Consider the following 17,402-nt stretch of genomic DNA (forward strand, 5'->3'; position numbering starts at 1 on the left):
ATATACTCACAAAGGTGGGGAAGCATTTCCTGCAACCACCATATAGGTCTGCAGGGAATTAACCGTCCCTGCTCGGTACTCCAGGTCATGCTGGATACTGGACGGTCGCTCTCCTGTAGTACGATAGACTTTCCAGAAAAACTGCAAAGCCATTGCCTCCAAAGGAGATCTGACTGATAATGGGTAGGATTGAGGCACCCAATGTGTGTTCTATTTTAGTATTTTAAAATACAAATAAAAAAATATACAATAAGAGAGAGGTAATCGCTTCCCTCTCCAGAGGATATAGACACCAGTTCAACAGGAAAACATTTTTTATTCAAAAAGCAATCTGACAATGCGTTTCACGGGTCATGGCCCGCACCTCAGGTTAATACATTTGTATGCCTTGATAGCATAGGGCAGAGTTCCCCAACCCTGTCCTCAAGGCCCACCAACAGTACATGTTTTGCAGAAAACCACAAACATACACAGGCGGGATAATTAGTGTCTCAGCAGAGCTGATTATCTACCTCTGTGGATTTCAACAAAACATGCACTGTTGGTGGGCCTTGAGGACAGGGTCGGGGAACACTGGCATAGGGGATAGAGTGTAGGCGCCTCTAATGTCACCACTGGCGCCTACACTCTATCCCCTATGCCAGTGATCTGCATACTTGGCTCTCCAGCTGTTAAGAAACTACAAGTCCCACAATGCATTTGCCTTTATGAATTATGACTGTGGCTGTCAGACTCCTGCAATGCATTCTGGAACTTGTAGTTCCTTAACAGCTGGAGAACCAAGTTTGCAGATCACTGCCTTAAGTTTTCAAGGCATTTTGTATTGACCTGAGGAAGCGGGCCATGACCCGTGAAATGCGTATTATTTTTTATTTGTATTTTAAAATACTAAAATAGAACACCCATTGGGTGCCTCCATCCTGCCCATTTGAAGATAAGGAGTAAGCTTTCGTCTATGAACTGATTCCTGTGTACTGAGAACATTTAGAACACAGCTTATATACACTGGACATTAAAAAGGAGATCCATTGTTCTACAGCCATAAATAAATGTCAAATGATGTTGTAAATGCCTTATTTACAACATCAAGAGGGTCTCACAGGGATGCTAGCTAATTTATAACAAAAAGATAAGACCACTTGTTCGAGGAGCTATCAAAGCAAAATGCGGTCATTGCAGTGCAATCCATTCATAGCAGATCGTCCTTGTTTATTCAGAAAATGCAGTGTGATGTTTTGGAGGCCTAGAATCTCCTTTAGCAAGTCAGTCAGGACTGGTCAAAATGAACCACTAGGAAAGTACTGTATATCTGAAACAAAAGTTGTTTAGACGATACCTTTAATGCCTAACTGTACAAGATTTCTATGCAAGCTTTCAAAACTCAAGTTTCTTCTACGGCATGATATAGAACTGGATCAGATCCAGTTCTGCATCACGCCTGATAAAAAGTACTGTATATTTGGACTATAAGACTCACTCTTTCTCCTCCAGAAGTAGGGGGAAAAAGTGACTGCGTCTTATAGTCCAAATGCAGGGAGTTCCTGACTTGTGAACACCTGCCAATACGAACCTACAACCCGCCGCAATGTCGGGGACTCCCTGTGTGCCCATGCAGAGGAGGACACAGGGGGACAAATGGAGGATACAGGGGGGGCACAAAGGGGCATACACTAGAGGACACAAAGGGGCATAGAGGAGGACACAAGGAGGATAGAGGCGAACACAAGGGGGGCAGAGGAGGACACAGGAAGACTCAAGAAGTACAAGAGGGCATGAGGTACAAAGGGGGCATAATCCACAAGATGCCGCTTCACCATGGATACACCAGATTTAGTATATATTTTTTCCCCTAGTTTTTGTCCTCTAAACCTAGGTGAGTCTTATGGTCAGGAGCGTCTTATAGTCCGAAAAATACGGTATTTTCCAAAACTTGCAGAGAAGTCTTGTACAGTTAGTCATTAAAGGTATAACCTAAACAACTTTTGTTGCTATGTCTTTGGATTCTCTCCATAACTTATACCGGACCACATGCAACTAGGAAAGTATAAAGGGCTAAAAGAGACTAAGAGCCCTCTATTAAAAAAGCAAGGCTACATGTAATTTTGCATTTTAAAAACAGAGGGTATTTGGGTTAATTCAGCTGTAAGTGAGCAACCATGGTTTCCCATGATGCTTCACTCCCAAATATGCTGTCTGGGTATTCTTTATTACTGGTCCAAGTCCTATCCCATACGCCATGCGCCGATGAGGGCCTGAATGTCCAAAACAGGCGGTATGTATGTTGAGTTGATGTGGCGCTGTAAAATGTATTAGCTATATGCTCACTATACACCAGCCTTGGTTTCAAGGGCATAAAGTGATGATTTGCATACCCAGGAGTGATGCATTATGGGAAACCACAGTTGCTCACTTAAAGCTGAATTATCACAATTACCTTCTGTTTTAAGTAGGGAAAATTACATTTAACAGAAATAATGTGTTAGAAAGGAAGGGGGCTGGTGGGATACAGCAAGCATGGACTGGATTCTTTTAAATATCATCTCGTATCATGTGACAAATGTTTGCAATGCTTAGCTGGGCCCTATTGGATCATAGTGAGGATTGATGAAAGGTTGGTGAAATCAGTGATTGCAGTTACGTGCATAAGCTGCATGAATAAAACATTGCTTTTTTCTTTAGATCCAACATGGCCTACATTTGTCTGATGAAACCGTATGAATGCCCTATGGCGATGCTCAACAGAAAATATAAACCCTGGTAGGTCTGATTTGAACTTCTCACTGGGAGATAATTAGAATTTTTCCACCAATGATTCCTATTGGTTCACAAAAATGGACCGATGGAAAGACCTGTCTGGAAAGCTGAACTGCTGCAGATGGGGCTCCTGATCAGGACAGCAATGGAATGTGGAGATAATAGACAACAACCAGCATGCTGAAAAAAAACTTTCACAAAAAATAGGGGTGTGTGTTTGTGTGTGTGTACAGTGTGTGTGTGTGTGTATAGTGTGTGTATAGTGTGTGTGTGTGTGTATAGTGTGTTTATAGTGTGTATAGTGTGTGTATAGTGTGTATAGTGTGTGTATAGTGTGTGTGTGTGTGTGTGTGTATAGTGTGTGTGTATAGTGTGTGTGTATAGTGTGTGTGTGTATAGTGTGTGTGTGTGTATAGTGTGTGTGTGTGTGTGTGTGTGTGTGTGTGTGTGTGTGTGTGTGGTGTGTGTGTGGTGTGTGTGTGTGGTGTGTGTGGTGTGTGTGTGTGTGTAAATCAATACACTGAAAAGTGAGAAGTTACAAAAATAGAAGAGAAATCAAGGAATGATTGATATTCACCATGAAATTAGTTTATGTTGTTTGATAATGAGCCTGCACATGATCATCTTTACTACTGGCAGGCAAGAAAAAAAACTAGACAGAAACTGTCATTACAGGGAGTGCAGAATTATCAGGCAAATTAGTATTTTGACCACATCATCCTCTTTATGCATGTTGTCTTACTCCAAGCTGTATAGGCTCGAAAGCCTACTACTAATTAAGCATATTAGGTGATGTGCATCTCTGTAATGAGAAGGGGTGTGGTCTAATGACATCAACACCCTATATCAGGTGTGCATAATTATTAGGCAACTTCCTTTCCTTTGGCAAAATGGGTCAAAAGAAGGACTTGACAGGCTCAGAAAAGTCAAAAATAGTGAGATATCTTGCAGAGGGATGCAGCACTCTTAAAATTGCAAAGCTTCTGAAGCGTGATCATCAAACAATCAAGCGTTTCATTCAAAATAGTCAACAGGGTCACAAGAAGCGTGTGGAAAAACCAAGGCGCAAAATAACTGCCCATGAACTGAGAAAAGTCAAGCGTGCAGCTGCCAAGATGCCACCAGTTTGGCCATATTATAGAGCTGCAACATCACTGGAGTGCCCAAAAGCACAAGGTGTGCAATACTCAGAGACATGGCCAAGGCAAGAAAGGCTGAAAGACGACCACCACTGAACAAGACACACAAGCTGAAACGTCAAGACTGGGCCAAGAAATAGCTCAAGACTGATTTTTCTAAGGTTTTATGGACTGATGAAATGAGAGTGAGTCTTGATGGGCCAGATGGATGGGCCTGTGGCTGGATTGGTAAAGGGCAGAGAGCTCCAGTCCGACTCAGACGCCAGCAAGGTGGAGGTGGAGTACTGGTTTGGGCTGGTATCATCAAAGATGAGCTTGTGGGGCTTTTTCGGGTTGAGGATGGAGTCAAGCTCAACTCCCAATCCCACTGCCAGTTTCTGGAAGACACCTTCTTCAATCAGTGGTACAGGAAGAAGTCTGCATCCTTCAAGAAAAACATGATTTTCATGCAGGACAATGCTCCATCACATGCGTCCAAGTACTCCACAGCGTGGCTGGCAAGAAAGGATATAAAAGAAGAAAAACTAATGACATGGCCTCCTTGCTCACCAGATCTGAACCCCATTGAGAACCTGTGGTCCATCATAAAATGTGAGATTTACAAGGAGGGAAAACAGTACATCTCTCTGAACAGTGTCTGGGAGGCTGTGGTTGCTGCTGCACACAATGTTGATGGTGAACAGATCAAAACACTGACAGAATCCATGGATGGCAGGCTTTTGAGTGTCCTTGCAAAGAAAGGTAGCTATATTGGTCACTGATTTGTTTTTGTTTTGTTTTTGAATGTCAGAAATGCATATTTGTGAATGTTGAGATGTTATATTGGTTTCACTGGTAAAAATAAATAATTGAAATGGGTATATATTTGTTTTTTGTTAAGTTGCCTAATAATTATGCACAGTAATAGTCACCTGCACACACAGATATCCCCCTAAAATAGCTAAAACTAAAAACAAACTAAAAAATACTTTCAAAAATATTCAGCTTCGATATTAATGAGTTTTTTGGGTTCATTGAGAACATGGTTGTTGTTCAATAATAACATTATTCCTCAAAAATACAACTTGCCTAATAATTCTGCACTCCCTGTATCTATAACCACACCCCCTAACAATGCAATAGGCTAAAAGCTTGGTTTTTTATAGACATACAAAAGCACAGAGGGTGATACTAGTCGCTTGTAAGTTGGAAACAGCTGTTATTTCCCACAATGCAACAAGGCTCACAGAAAGGAAACTGTCATGACCATGGTCCTGACATCACACTGTGGGAGGGGTTTCACCAAAATATCAGCCATACAGAGCCCCCTGATGATCTATTCCAGAAATGTTAAAGATTTCCCATATGAAAGGGGGTATCAGCTACTGAAGATCAATCCTTGGTTACAGTTCTTCTTTAAGAACTTTACAGACAAAGAAAGAAAATCACAGAAGAGACTACAGAAGATAAAAGTACGGTAGGTAGAAAAAGAGGAGAAGAAGAAACAAGTTTTGCAGATGAAAGATTAAGTATATAGACGAATAGAGATTAGAAGTGATGGTCATTGATATGCAAATAATTCTGAGTTTTGAATTTTTTTTTTGTATAAATGAATGCAGCTTGAAAATGGACCAATGTAATCCTGTCAATGTGGAATCTGTATAAATGTACATTAAATGCACAGACTTGATTCAATAATTTGCATCTCATTGGCCATTCCTACAGATCAAGAGTGATGAAGGACAAAACACAAAAAACGAAATGATTTTATTGTTAATTTATAAAACATGTTTTTTTTTCATGGTGTGGTTGTTTTACTTAAAAGAGAGAGAGAAGAAAAGATGTTATGACTATGGTAGGGATTCAACCGTGAGATCCTCTGGGCAACAGTTGGGGGTTGATTCACTAAACCGTGCTAACTCATAGCACGGCTGCGCTAGCGTTTTGCACGCATTATAACGATTTCCGAACTTTCGCACGCAAAATGCCACGTTTGCGTGCAAAAATTTGCGATTGCGATTGAAAACCATGACAAGCGTTATAACACGCACAAAACGGTAGTGGTATGAGTTAGCACGGTTTAGTGGATCAACCCCTTAGTGACATCACTATGTACGCTTTGAAGAGAAACCGTGACCAAGAATTGAACTTCATCCCAATCAGTAGCTGATACCCCCTTTTATATGAGAAATCTTTTCCTTTTCACAAACGGATCATCAGGGGGCTCTGTATGGCTGATATTGTGGTGAGACCCCTCCCACAGGAAACTGCCAGGACCATGGTCCTGACAGTTTCCTGTCTGTGAACCTTGTTGCATTGTGGGAAATAGCTGTTTACAGCTGTTTCCAACTGCCAAAAAAGCAAGCAGCATCTCTTTCCAGTGACATCAACTGCCAGCAGTAAAAATGGCACCATGTGAGAAATGTCAGAATGTAAATCAGGAAGAGGATAGATTTTACAATGGGCAAACACTGACTAAATTATTTATACATAATTATTGTAAAAATGTAGCACTTTTTTTATTACATTATTTTCATTGGAGTTCCTCTTGAAAGTGCTATGGAAGACGTCCACACTGTATACATATACAGTATAGTAATATATTTGGTTCCGAAAAGTGCTTCCACATTCCACCATATCTCTCACCTTACCACTACACATGGCGGCGAAATTGGTTGCAACGTTGATCAGGCATGCTCTCGGCGGCACTTATTTTCATCCGACTCGATAATTAGTGAACCGGATGGTCGATCGGCCACCAAGGTGATAGATGTATGGCCACCTTTAGCACCCTGGTGTCCTCTGCTGCCTAAGCTCCCAAATGCTTCCCTTCTGCCTCCATTCTACACAGTGATAAAGAGTAATTGCACGCTGCTCATAGTGACATATACATACATGGTGAAGCCACTTTTTAATATTAACGAGTATCCTTTGGGAAGGCTGAAACACCCTATTTTGACTGACAACTGTCCCTTACTTAGCCAGGGACAGAGATGTCCTCCTCAAGTGTCATACAGTGCTAGACAACCATTTATCAAACTTCACTTCAGTCTATGTGTTCTGGAGGACCTTTCTCACAGTCCTGTCATTTGGCTGTGTTGACACAGGGATCATTAAGACTCTTCTTAATGAGCAGACAAGACACGAATCCCGAAGATAAAGCTCTGGCATCACAGCGATTCTTCACCTGCTTGTCAACAGAAGAAAGCTCAAACATGCTTATCTGATGCACAGAAGTCCCACAAATCCCAACAGATTACAATGTTTTCCCTCTTAGCACATTCCCTCTGATAGTGTGTATGTGGCTGGGGGGCACAGACAGTGCTGAAGCTATGCGCACACGTGACAGGCTACTCCTTGGCTGTGCAGACAGTTTGGTCAAATGTCCATTCCTAGGTAGTGGAGGATGTGTCCCAGGCTGCATCTGCTTTGGAAGAAAGCATTAAGGTGGCCATACACTGGCCCGATTCGCGGCCATTTCGACAGCAGATTAGATCCTGGAATCGAATCTGCTGCCAATCGTTCGTGCTAAACGCACCCGCCGATCCGATTTCCTCCCGGTCCGTCGATCGCGCCGTGCGGGAAATTACCCTCGATCGTCCGCGGGTAGGGAGCGCATCGCTAGCGGCGGCCGATCCGATCAGGTATACATTACCTGACGCTGGCTCCCGGGCGTCTTCTCCGCATCTTCTCCGCGCTGCACCCGCTCCATCGGAGCGGGTGCAGCTTGGAGAAGATGCCCGGGAGCCAGCGTCAAGTAATGTATGCGCGGGGGGGGGGGGGGGGCAGGCGGCAGTGGCGGCTCCACAGATTGTGATCGGTTTCAGGCTGAAATCGATTCACAATCTGTTTGCAGTAAAGGCAGCCATACGATCCCTCTCTGATCAGATTCGATCAGATAGGGATCTGTCAGCTGGTCGATCTAATGGCAAATCGACCAGTGTATGGCTACCTATAGTGGTTGGGTAGAGAACCACTCAATGCCATTCCTGACACACACTTGCCAACTGATTTCCTGATATTTCTAGGGAATATTGCAAAAAAAAAGCACCTCATTCCTTTAGAGGATCTTCCTTCATCACATCACAGGTGAACTAATGCAGTGCCCTCCAAAATAAAGACCTACTCCGCCTGTAGCCAGTACAAAATGCTGCCGCCAGACAGTTAACAAGCCAACCCCACCATTGCCACCTAACACCAATCCTTTGCTCACTACACTGGCTACCCATAAAATGTAGAATCCTTTTCAAAATTGGCATGCTTATATTCAATTCCCTACACAACCTAAGCCCCAGATACCTGAAGGATTAGTTGCAACTGTGTCACACCACCCAGAACTTCAGATTAAAACAATCCAATAACTTGACCACCCCCAGAGTGCAACTAAAAACTTTTGGAGCCAAAGCTTTTTGTCATGCTGCCCCTACCCTGTTGAATGCCTTGCCAAACTTAAGCAGGACAGCTCCAACCCTGGACACGTTTAAAAAAAAACTGAAAAGCCACCTGTTTAGTCTTCCCCCCTGTGCACATCACTATGTACTGATCTGGGATAAGCTTTTGCGCTTTGGGTCCGATGGGAGAAAAGCATTTTACAAACATTTTGTTGTTGTTGACAAAGAAATGCCATCATTTCGCTACAAGAGGCATGATCCCATTCTGCTGACACTGTAAATAAGCAGAGGCTTGTTTGTCAGTGGCAGTCTCCCCCTTTCCTCAGCAACGTTGCTCCTAAGGTAGTGGAATGTATTCATTGGACAGGGTGGAAAATCTAGATCAATTGGGGGCGGGGCAAGAGCGGCAGTAGGTTAAAGGCCCATTGACAGTAGCAAGTGGCTAGAGTACCAGTTAATGGTGTTGCCTTCGATGTGGGTTCAAGCCTTTAACCAGGGCTGGAATCCTGGCTCAAGTGTTCATACGTACGTAAAAATAGTGAGGAGTCTTTGGACAAGGTTCCCTAAACTCCTGGTTGCCTGTGAAGAGCAGCCTAAGGGCTCCACAACTAGCTACTGTCTCTTGAAGACCAAGAAAAAGCTATTCAAACGTCTTGTTTTTTAACGTGGAAAAGCAGTTTGGGAAAAGACCATATAATAATAATGATAATAAACAAAACCTCTTCCTGCGAGCATGACTCCTTCTAAATATTTTAAGTGTACCTGAAGGGAGAAGATAAGAAACATAGGTACATATAATACTAGCCTTAGTAAGAAATTCTCTGAAGTTAAAAAACTAGAGTTGTTATCTATGCAAAAGAGCTTGTTGACAGCTTTTCAAATTCAGTTTAGTTTCTTGAAAAGTAAATAGAGGATTAAAGTCCATCCACATGCCCCCAAAAAAGTCACAGAAAACATACAACCAATGTCATAGAATTTACTTTACTAGTGACATTGTTGAAAACACATCATTTCCAGACACTGATATTGCAAACAATGCTTCAAACTACCAAGAAACAGTGAGGTAAGGCTTCTAATAAGGTTTAAGTGCAGGAAAGTTTAAAGGGTCATCACTTCTCTTTCAATTTAGGCAGAGTATGGGTTCTAAAAAGCAACTGTGACAGTCTATTGCGATCTTTAAAATTAAGCCATTAAACTGAAAATATGAGACTCAATTCCATGTTACTAATGTTCTATTTATCATCCATACTATACATATAATTGATTATCACATACTTTTTTTTTTTTAATTCAGGTTCACATTAAATCAAGCAGACAACTGACTATTCTTGTGAGGTGTATCACTTAAAAAAATAAGTTTAGAGAGGAACTGTAAGCAAGGATTGAACTTCATCCCAATCAGTAGCTGATACCCCCTTTTACATGAGAAATCTTTACCTTTTCTTGAATAGATCAGGAGGGTCTGTATAGCTGATATTATGGTGAAACCCCTCCCACAGTGTGATGTCAGGACCTAGATCCTGACAGTTTCCTGTCTGTGAGACTTGTTGCATTCTGGGAAATAATGGCTTTCTAACTGTTTCCAACGGTCAAGCAACCAGCAGCATCTCCCTCTGTGCATACTGCATACTATATACTGTATATATATATCTATAAAAACAAAACAACCTTTTAGCCTATCGCATTGTTAGGGGGTGTGGTTATAGATAATAGCAGTTGGTGCTGTCTTTTTTCCCATGTCTTCCAGTAGTAAAGATGATGATGTGCAGGCTGATTGTAGATCAAACAATATGAACAAATTACATGGCGAATATCAATCATTTCTTGATCTCTCTTCTAGAACTACTCACTTTTTAATTTATTGATTTATTTTTCTCCCCTTTCGCTTAAGTTCCTCTTTAAACTAGTTCTATGTAAGTTTTCCTGAGTAACCCACGCGGGAGGCCTTGACTCCGAGCTCTGCTTCCAGACATTTCAGCGGTGGTCCACAAGGAGAAGAATTGTTATTATTTCCAAATAGCTGACTACAGTATTCTATGTGAATTCAACCCCAGTATGGAAAGGCTGTATTGCCGTCTAATGAAAGCATCTCTATAAAGCTTTGTACAGTAGGTGGGAGGCCTCTGTGCACTGGGATTAGGACAATACAAAAGGCCATATTTCTATACATAACCCTAACACTATTTGCATAATCCTTAGATCCCTCAATGGCGATTATCTATATTCTATAATGTAACTGCGAAGGGAAATTGCTCAGTGAAGCAAAGGGAATTAATACTACTTTACTACGTGGCCATCCTCACCAGTGAAGGATCGCTCTTCCATCTATTGTACGGGATTCTGTATACTGTAATATCTCTAAGACTTAAATACATTTGTAATTTTGACACACATAGAAGTATTCTAAGCAGCCAAGAGACAAAAACTAAACTGGTGATTTCCTACACTTAAAGGACCACTATCGCAAAACATTGTAAAATGTAAAATACATGTAAACACATACAAAAAAAAGAATTATGTTTCTTCCAGAGTAAAATAAGCTATAAAATACTTTTCTCCTATGTTGCTGTCACTTACAGTAGGTAGTAAAAATCTGACGAAACTGACAGGTCTTTAAGTAGTCCATCTCTTCATGGGGGTTCTCAGTATTTCATTTATTCTTTACAAAAGCACTCCCTGTAAAAGATCTATACAAAGATGCTGCCCCCACCCATTGGTTTGCACACTATTCTGGCAGTTGGACTGAGCAACTGCCATTCACTAATTGCTCTTTAAAATAAAGAAAACCCTGAGAATCCCCCACGAGGAGATGGGCTAGTTCAAAACCTGTCAGTTTTGTCAGATTTCTACTACCTACTGTTAGTGACAGCAACATAGGAGAAAAGTAATTTTTAGCACATTTTACTTAAATGTTTTTTGCAATAGTGGGCCTTTAAAAATAATGAAAGCAGTGTGTTATATTGGGGTTTGATTTATTTAAGTCAAAATAACCATCTATCCACCAGGAAAAAAAAACTGGAAAAATTCTTATTGCGCTTTTTATCACCAAGAGGTGCCCCGTAATGTGAGTCCACAGGTTGGACATGTGCGGAGCCATGATGTCATGTTGTGCATTTATCGATTTGTCATCCATTTCTATGTCTCAGGTGACGGCTAACGTGGACAGCAGGAAATCGCAGGCATCATAGCTCTATAACTACATACTTCGCAACGAATAAATTATAATAAAAAATTGCTGAAACCTCAAATATTAGCATATTTAAATATTTTTCGGTCAGTTTCATCTAACCAAAACAAGTGGATTCACACACTTCTGCTGCTGCTTCTGGGAGACTTGGAGGTGTGTCAAAGCATGCCAGGCCTCTGCCACCTCACCACTGGGCAAGAAAGTCTCCCTAGAGGATTTTTTTCTTTAATTTGGTGCTTTTTTGGGCTACTGTGCAATGAGAAAATCATCTGAGGCTGCCCAGAGCTACTGAGGGCTTCAGTTTTTAAACCGGGGGATTATGACTGGGATAGGAGGTAAAACTAATTACCTTTCGCCTTGCTGCGCTAGGTCCCCGGTTGAAATCCCGGCCAGGGCAGTATCTGCACGGAGTTTGTATGTTCTCTCCGTGTCTGTGTGGGTTTCTTCCGGGCACGCCAGTTTCCTCCCTCCCACATCCCATAAACATACACATAAAAATTAGCCCTAGACTATGATACATACACTACATGATACACACAGACATATGACTATGGTAGGGATTAGATTGTGAGCCCCTCTGAGGGACAATAAAGGTAACAATAAACTCTGTACAGCACTGCGGAAGATACTAAACAATAATAATAAGTATCAGTTTTAAGAAGCAATAATGCACTACAATATTACACTTAACCTCCCTGGCGTTTTGATTAAACGGCCGTGAGAGGGTTTTTTTTTTTTTACCTAATTTTTCTTTCCCATGTAGCTAGCCTAGCGCACCACAGTGTGACTCTCTTGTCTGGATGAGGGGATAAGCTCCATAGACAGAGCTGCATGCGCACCACAGTGTGACTCTCTTGCCTGGAGAGGTGGATAAGCTCCATAGACAGAGCTACATGCGCACCACAGTGTGACTCTCTTGCCTGGATGAGGTGGATAAGCTCCACAGACAGAGCTGCATGCGCACCACAGTGCGACTCTCTTGCCTGGATGAGGTGGATAAGCTCCATAGACAGAGCTGCATGCACACCACAGTGTGACTCTCTTGCCTGGAGAGGTGGATAAGCTCCATAGACAGAGCTGCATGCGCACCACAGTGTGACTCTCTTGCCTGGAGAGGTGGATAAGCTCCATAGACAGAGCTGCATGCGCACCACAGTGTGACTCTCTTGCCTGGATGAGGTGAATAAGCTCCATAGACAGAGCTGCATGCGCACCACAGTGCGACTCTCTTGCCTGGATGAGGTGGATAAGCTCCATAGACAGAGCTGCATGCGCACCACAGTGTGACTCTCTTGTCTGGATGAGGGGATAAGCTCCATAGACAGAGCTACATGCGCACCACAGTGTGACTCTCTTGCCTGGATGAGGTGGATAAGCTCCATAGACAGAGCTGCATGCGCACCACAGTGTGACTCTCTTGCCTGGATGAGGGGATAAGCTCCATAGACAGAGCTACATGCGCACCACAGTGTGACTCTCTTGCCTGGATGAGGTGGATAAGCTCCATAGACAGAGCTGCATGCGCACCACAGTGTGACTCTCTTGCCTGGATGAGGGGATAAGCTCCATAGACAGAGCTGCATGCTGCACCACAGTGTGACTCTCTTGCCTGGATGAGGTGGATAAGCTCCATAGACAGAGCTACATGCGCACCACAGTGTGACTCTCTTGCCTGGATGAGGTGGATAAGCTCCATAGACAGAGCTGCATGCGCACCACAGTGTGACTCTCTTGCCTGGATGAGGGGATAAGCTCCATAGACAGAGCTGCATGCGCACCACAGTGTGACTCTCTTGCCTGGATGAGGTGGATAAGCTCCATAGACAGAGCTACATGCGCACCACAGTGTGACTCTCTTGCCTGGATGAGGTGGATAAGCTCCATAGACAGAGCTACATGCGCACCACAGTGTGACTCTCTTGCCTGGATGAGGTGGATAAGCTCCACAGACAGAGCTGCATGCGCACCACAGTGTGACTCTCTTGCCTGGATGAGGGGATAAGCTCCATAGACAGAGCTGCATGCGCACCACAGTGTGACTCTCTTGCCTGGATGAGGTGGATAAGCTCCATAGACAGAGCTGCATGCGCACCACAGTGTGACTCTCTTGCCTGGATGAGGTGGATAAGCTCCATAGACAGAGCTGCATGCGCACCACAGTGTGACTCTCTTGCCTGGATGAGGTGGATAAGCTCCACAGACAGAGCTACATGCGCACCACAGTGTGACTCTCTTGCCTAGATGAGGTGGATAAGCTCCATAGACAGAGCTACATGTGCACCACAGTGTGACTCTCTTGCCTGGATGAGGTGGATAAGCTCCATAGACAGAGCTACATGCGCACCACAGTGTGACTCTCTTGCCTGGATGAGGTGGATAAGCTCCATAGACAGATCTGCATGCGCACCACAGTGTGACTCTCTTGCCTGGATGAGGTGGATAAGCTCCATAGACAGAGCTGCATGCGCACCACAGTGTGACTCTCTTGCCTGGATGAGGTGGATAAGCTCCATAGACAGAGCTGCATGCGCACCACAGTGTGACTCTCTTGCCTGGATGAGGGGATAAGCTCCATAGACAGAGCTGCATGCGCACCACAGTGTGACTCTCTTGCCTGGATGAGGTGGATAAGCTCCATAGACAGATCTGCATGCGCACCACAGTGTGACTCTCTTGCCTGGATGAGGTGGATAAGGTCCATAGACAGATCTGCATGCACACCACAGTGTGACTCTCTTGCCTGGATGAGGTGGATAAGCTCCATAGACAGAGCTGCATGCGCACCACAGTGTGACTCTCTTGCCTGGATGAGGTGGATAAGCTCCATAGACAGAGCTGCATGCGCACCACAGTGTGACTCTCTTGCCTGGATGAGGTGGATAAGCTCCATAGGCAGAGCTGCATGCGCACCACAGTGTGACTCTCTTGCCTGGATGAGGTGGATAAGCTCCATAGACAGAGCTGCATGCGCACCACAGTGTGACTCTCTTGCCTGGATGAGGGGATAAGCTCCATAGACAGAGCTGCATGCGCACCACAGTGTGACTCTCTTGCCTGGATGAGGGGATAAGCTCCATAGACAGAGCTGCATGCGCACCACAGTGTGACTCTCTTGCCTGGATGAGGTGGATAAGCTCCATAGACAGATCTGCATGCGCACCACAGTGTGACTCTCTTGCCTGGATGAGGTGGATAAGCTCCATAGACAGAGCTGCATGCGCACCACAGTGTGACTCTCTTGCCTAGATGTGCCCCTATTGAAGATGTGCCTGCTAGGGAGAGACATTCTATACGTTACTGCTGCGATCCACAGGGATCATTCACAAAGTGTTTACAGTACATGTGTGCAGAAATAAAACACAGGCATTATCTGCTCCATGATAGAATTTAATGCAACAACACTACAAGAACACGGATGGGCATATGAGTCCTAGGTCCTTATTCAACTCACTTTTCCTCCTATGTTTTCTTCTAAGACAGAGTTTTCTCAAACCTGTCCTGGTGACTCCCCAATGTACATGTTTTGCAGGCAACCTCAGCTGTGCACCGGTGGGGAAATTAGTGTCTCAGCTAGGAAGATTCCATGTAGCTGAGACACTAATTACCCCACCTGTGCATAAGTGAGGTCACCTGCAAAACATGCACCGCTGGGGAGTCATGAGGACAGGTTGGAGAAACACTACTCTACGAGATAATTTTTCATTTTCTGTATAAAATAGCTTTTCAGCACCCTGCAATTGGAAAATTGCCAAAAAGTAGGTGAAAAAGTACTGCCAAAATGATTCTGAGTGTTTTCTTGCTTGCTGGTGGCTTAAAGAGGATCTTTACTAAAAAAAAAAAAAACCTCCCCTGGAAGGTACTTACCTCAGGAGGGGGATCCTAATGTGGCTTCCCCCGTCCTCCTAAGCCTCAGGGATCCAGAGCTGGCTCCTCTGAACCCGCAGCCAACAAGGATGTCGGTTGTGGTGCAGTAGTGCCTGCAATAATTACCTACCACGATCCAGCACAGGCACAGTGGCGGCTTTGCATCTGGGCTCAGGCGGAAACACCCGTGCCCAATTTAATCCGCTCTACTGCGCAGGTGCGAGTTGCCGGTGTTTGGGGCTGCCGACGCTGGATCCTGGAGGGTGAGGAGGACGGGGGGAGCCTCATTAGGATCCAAAGGTTTCCCCCTCCAGAGGTAAGTATCCAACGGACTGTTTTTTTTGTGTGAAAGATCCTCTTTAAAAGGAATTTTATTGGTAAAGTGTAAAAATATCACCTAGGAGAAAAAGTGAATTCAATAAAGCCCTAGGGCTCATAGCTCTGTAGCTATGTCAGCAGACCAGGGCTGTGGAGTCGGAGTTGTAGTCGAGGAGTCAGAGATATTTTGGTGTTCTGGAGTCGGAGTTGGTGGTTTCATAAATTGAGGAGTCGGAGTTGGGAATCAAATGATTTTTGTACCAAATCCATAGCCCTGGTAAGTATTAGACTAAAGCTGGCCACTAACGGTCCAATTTCTAGCGAAAAATCGTTCGAGCGATCAGAAATTCTGATCGAATTGGTTGAAAATAATCTCAGTTGATGGGCACAATCGATTACAAATGATTATAAAAATAGTTGTCCAATTAGATTTTTGTCAAACCAAAATTTGGATTTTCTTGTTGATTGTGATAGATAGGAAGCAAAGATTGGTTCGTTGATGGTGTAGTGAACGATTTTTCGTCCAATCAGAATTTCTGATCGCTCGAACGATTTTTCTGCTAGAAATCAGACCGTTAGTGGCCAGCTTTAGGAGTTGGAGTCGAGGAGTCAGAGATATTTTGGTGTTCTGGAGTCGGAGTTGGTGGTTTCATAAATTGAGGAGTCAGAGTTGGGAATCGAATGATTATTGTACCAAATCCACAGCCCTGGTAAGCATTAGACTAAAGAGAACCCGAGGTGGGTTTGAAGAATATTATCTGCATACAGAGGCTGGATCTGCCTATACAGCCCAGCCTCTGTTGCTATCCTAAACCCCCCTAAGGTCCCCCTGCACTCTGCAATCCCTCATAAATCACAGCCACGCTGCTGACAAACAGCTTGTCAGAGCTGGCTGTGTTTATCTCTATAGTGTCAGTCTGCTGCTCTCCCGCCTCCTGCAGAACTCCAGTTCCCGCCTGCATCCCTTCCCTCCCTGCTGATTGGAGGGAAGGGAGGGGGGCAGGGACCGGAGCTATACAGGAGGCGGGGGAGCAGCTGAGACTGACACTATAGATGTAAACACAGCCTCACAGCACGGCTGTGATTTATGAGGGATTGCAGAGTGCAGGGGGACCTTAGGGGGGTTTGGGATAGCAACAGAGGCTGGGCTGTATAGGCAGATCCAGCCTCTGTATGCAGATAACATTCTTTAAACACACCTCAGGTTCTCTTTAGACTAAGGAGTTGGAGTCGAGGAGTCGGAGTCTGAGCCATTTTGGGTACCTGGAGTCGGTAGTTTGATAAACTGAGTTGACGGAGTTGGAGTCGGATGATTTTTTAACCGACTCCACAGCCCTGCAGCAGACAGGGCTAAATTTGATCTATGGAAACTAGTTATAGCCATCCTACTACAAACAACGCAGCACACAATGCAGTAAGAACCTTACCATCTTCCATGTAAACGTCTTGCTCAGAAGCATCTAAGTCATTAGCTTCATTCATCTGAATTGTACCTAGTGGTTTAGATCCAATCTGGGGCTATAAAGGCAAATAAAATATAGTTAAAAAGTACCTATATGTTATTACTCAATAGAAAGTAATTGTCCAAGTGACACCCACGCTAACCTAGAAATAAAAAAACACATATATAGTAGAAGTAGATAAATACTAGTTCTTACATAACAGATGTATTGCACTGTCCACGCTATGATTCCTGTGTATCTTATAAAGGAAAAGCAGAGAATCCTATTCTAGACAGTCAGTTTCCATCTTGGTTAACTTTGAATAAAG

General features: G+C 43.8%; 1 long non-coding RNA gene across 1 annotated transcript in view; it reads right to left on the minus strand.

Moving 5' to 3' along the window:
* Positions 1-17,149, minus strand: part of LOC137518177 (uncharacterized) — a 31,438-nt gene extending 14,289 nt beyond the window's left edge. The window contains exon 1 of the long non-coding RNA XR_011020752.1: positions 17,060-17,149. This is a non-coding gene — a long non-coding RNA (uncharacterized lncRNA). The remainder of the gene's footprint in view (positions 1-17,059) is intronic.
* Positions 17,150-17,402: the final 253 nt, after the last annotated feature.

The sequence above is a fragment of the Hyperolius riggenbachi genome, chromosome 5 (genome assembly GCF_040937935.1).
Source record: "Hyperolius riggenbachi isolate aHypRig1 chromosome 5, aHypRig1.pri, whole genome shotgun sequence".
NCBI lineage: Eukaryota > Metazoa > Chordata > Amphibia > Anura > Hyperoliidae > Hyperolius > Hyperolius riggenbachi.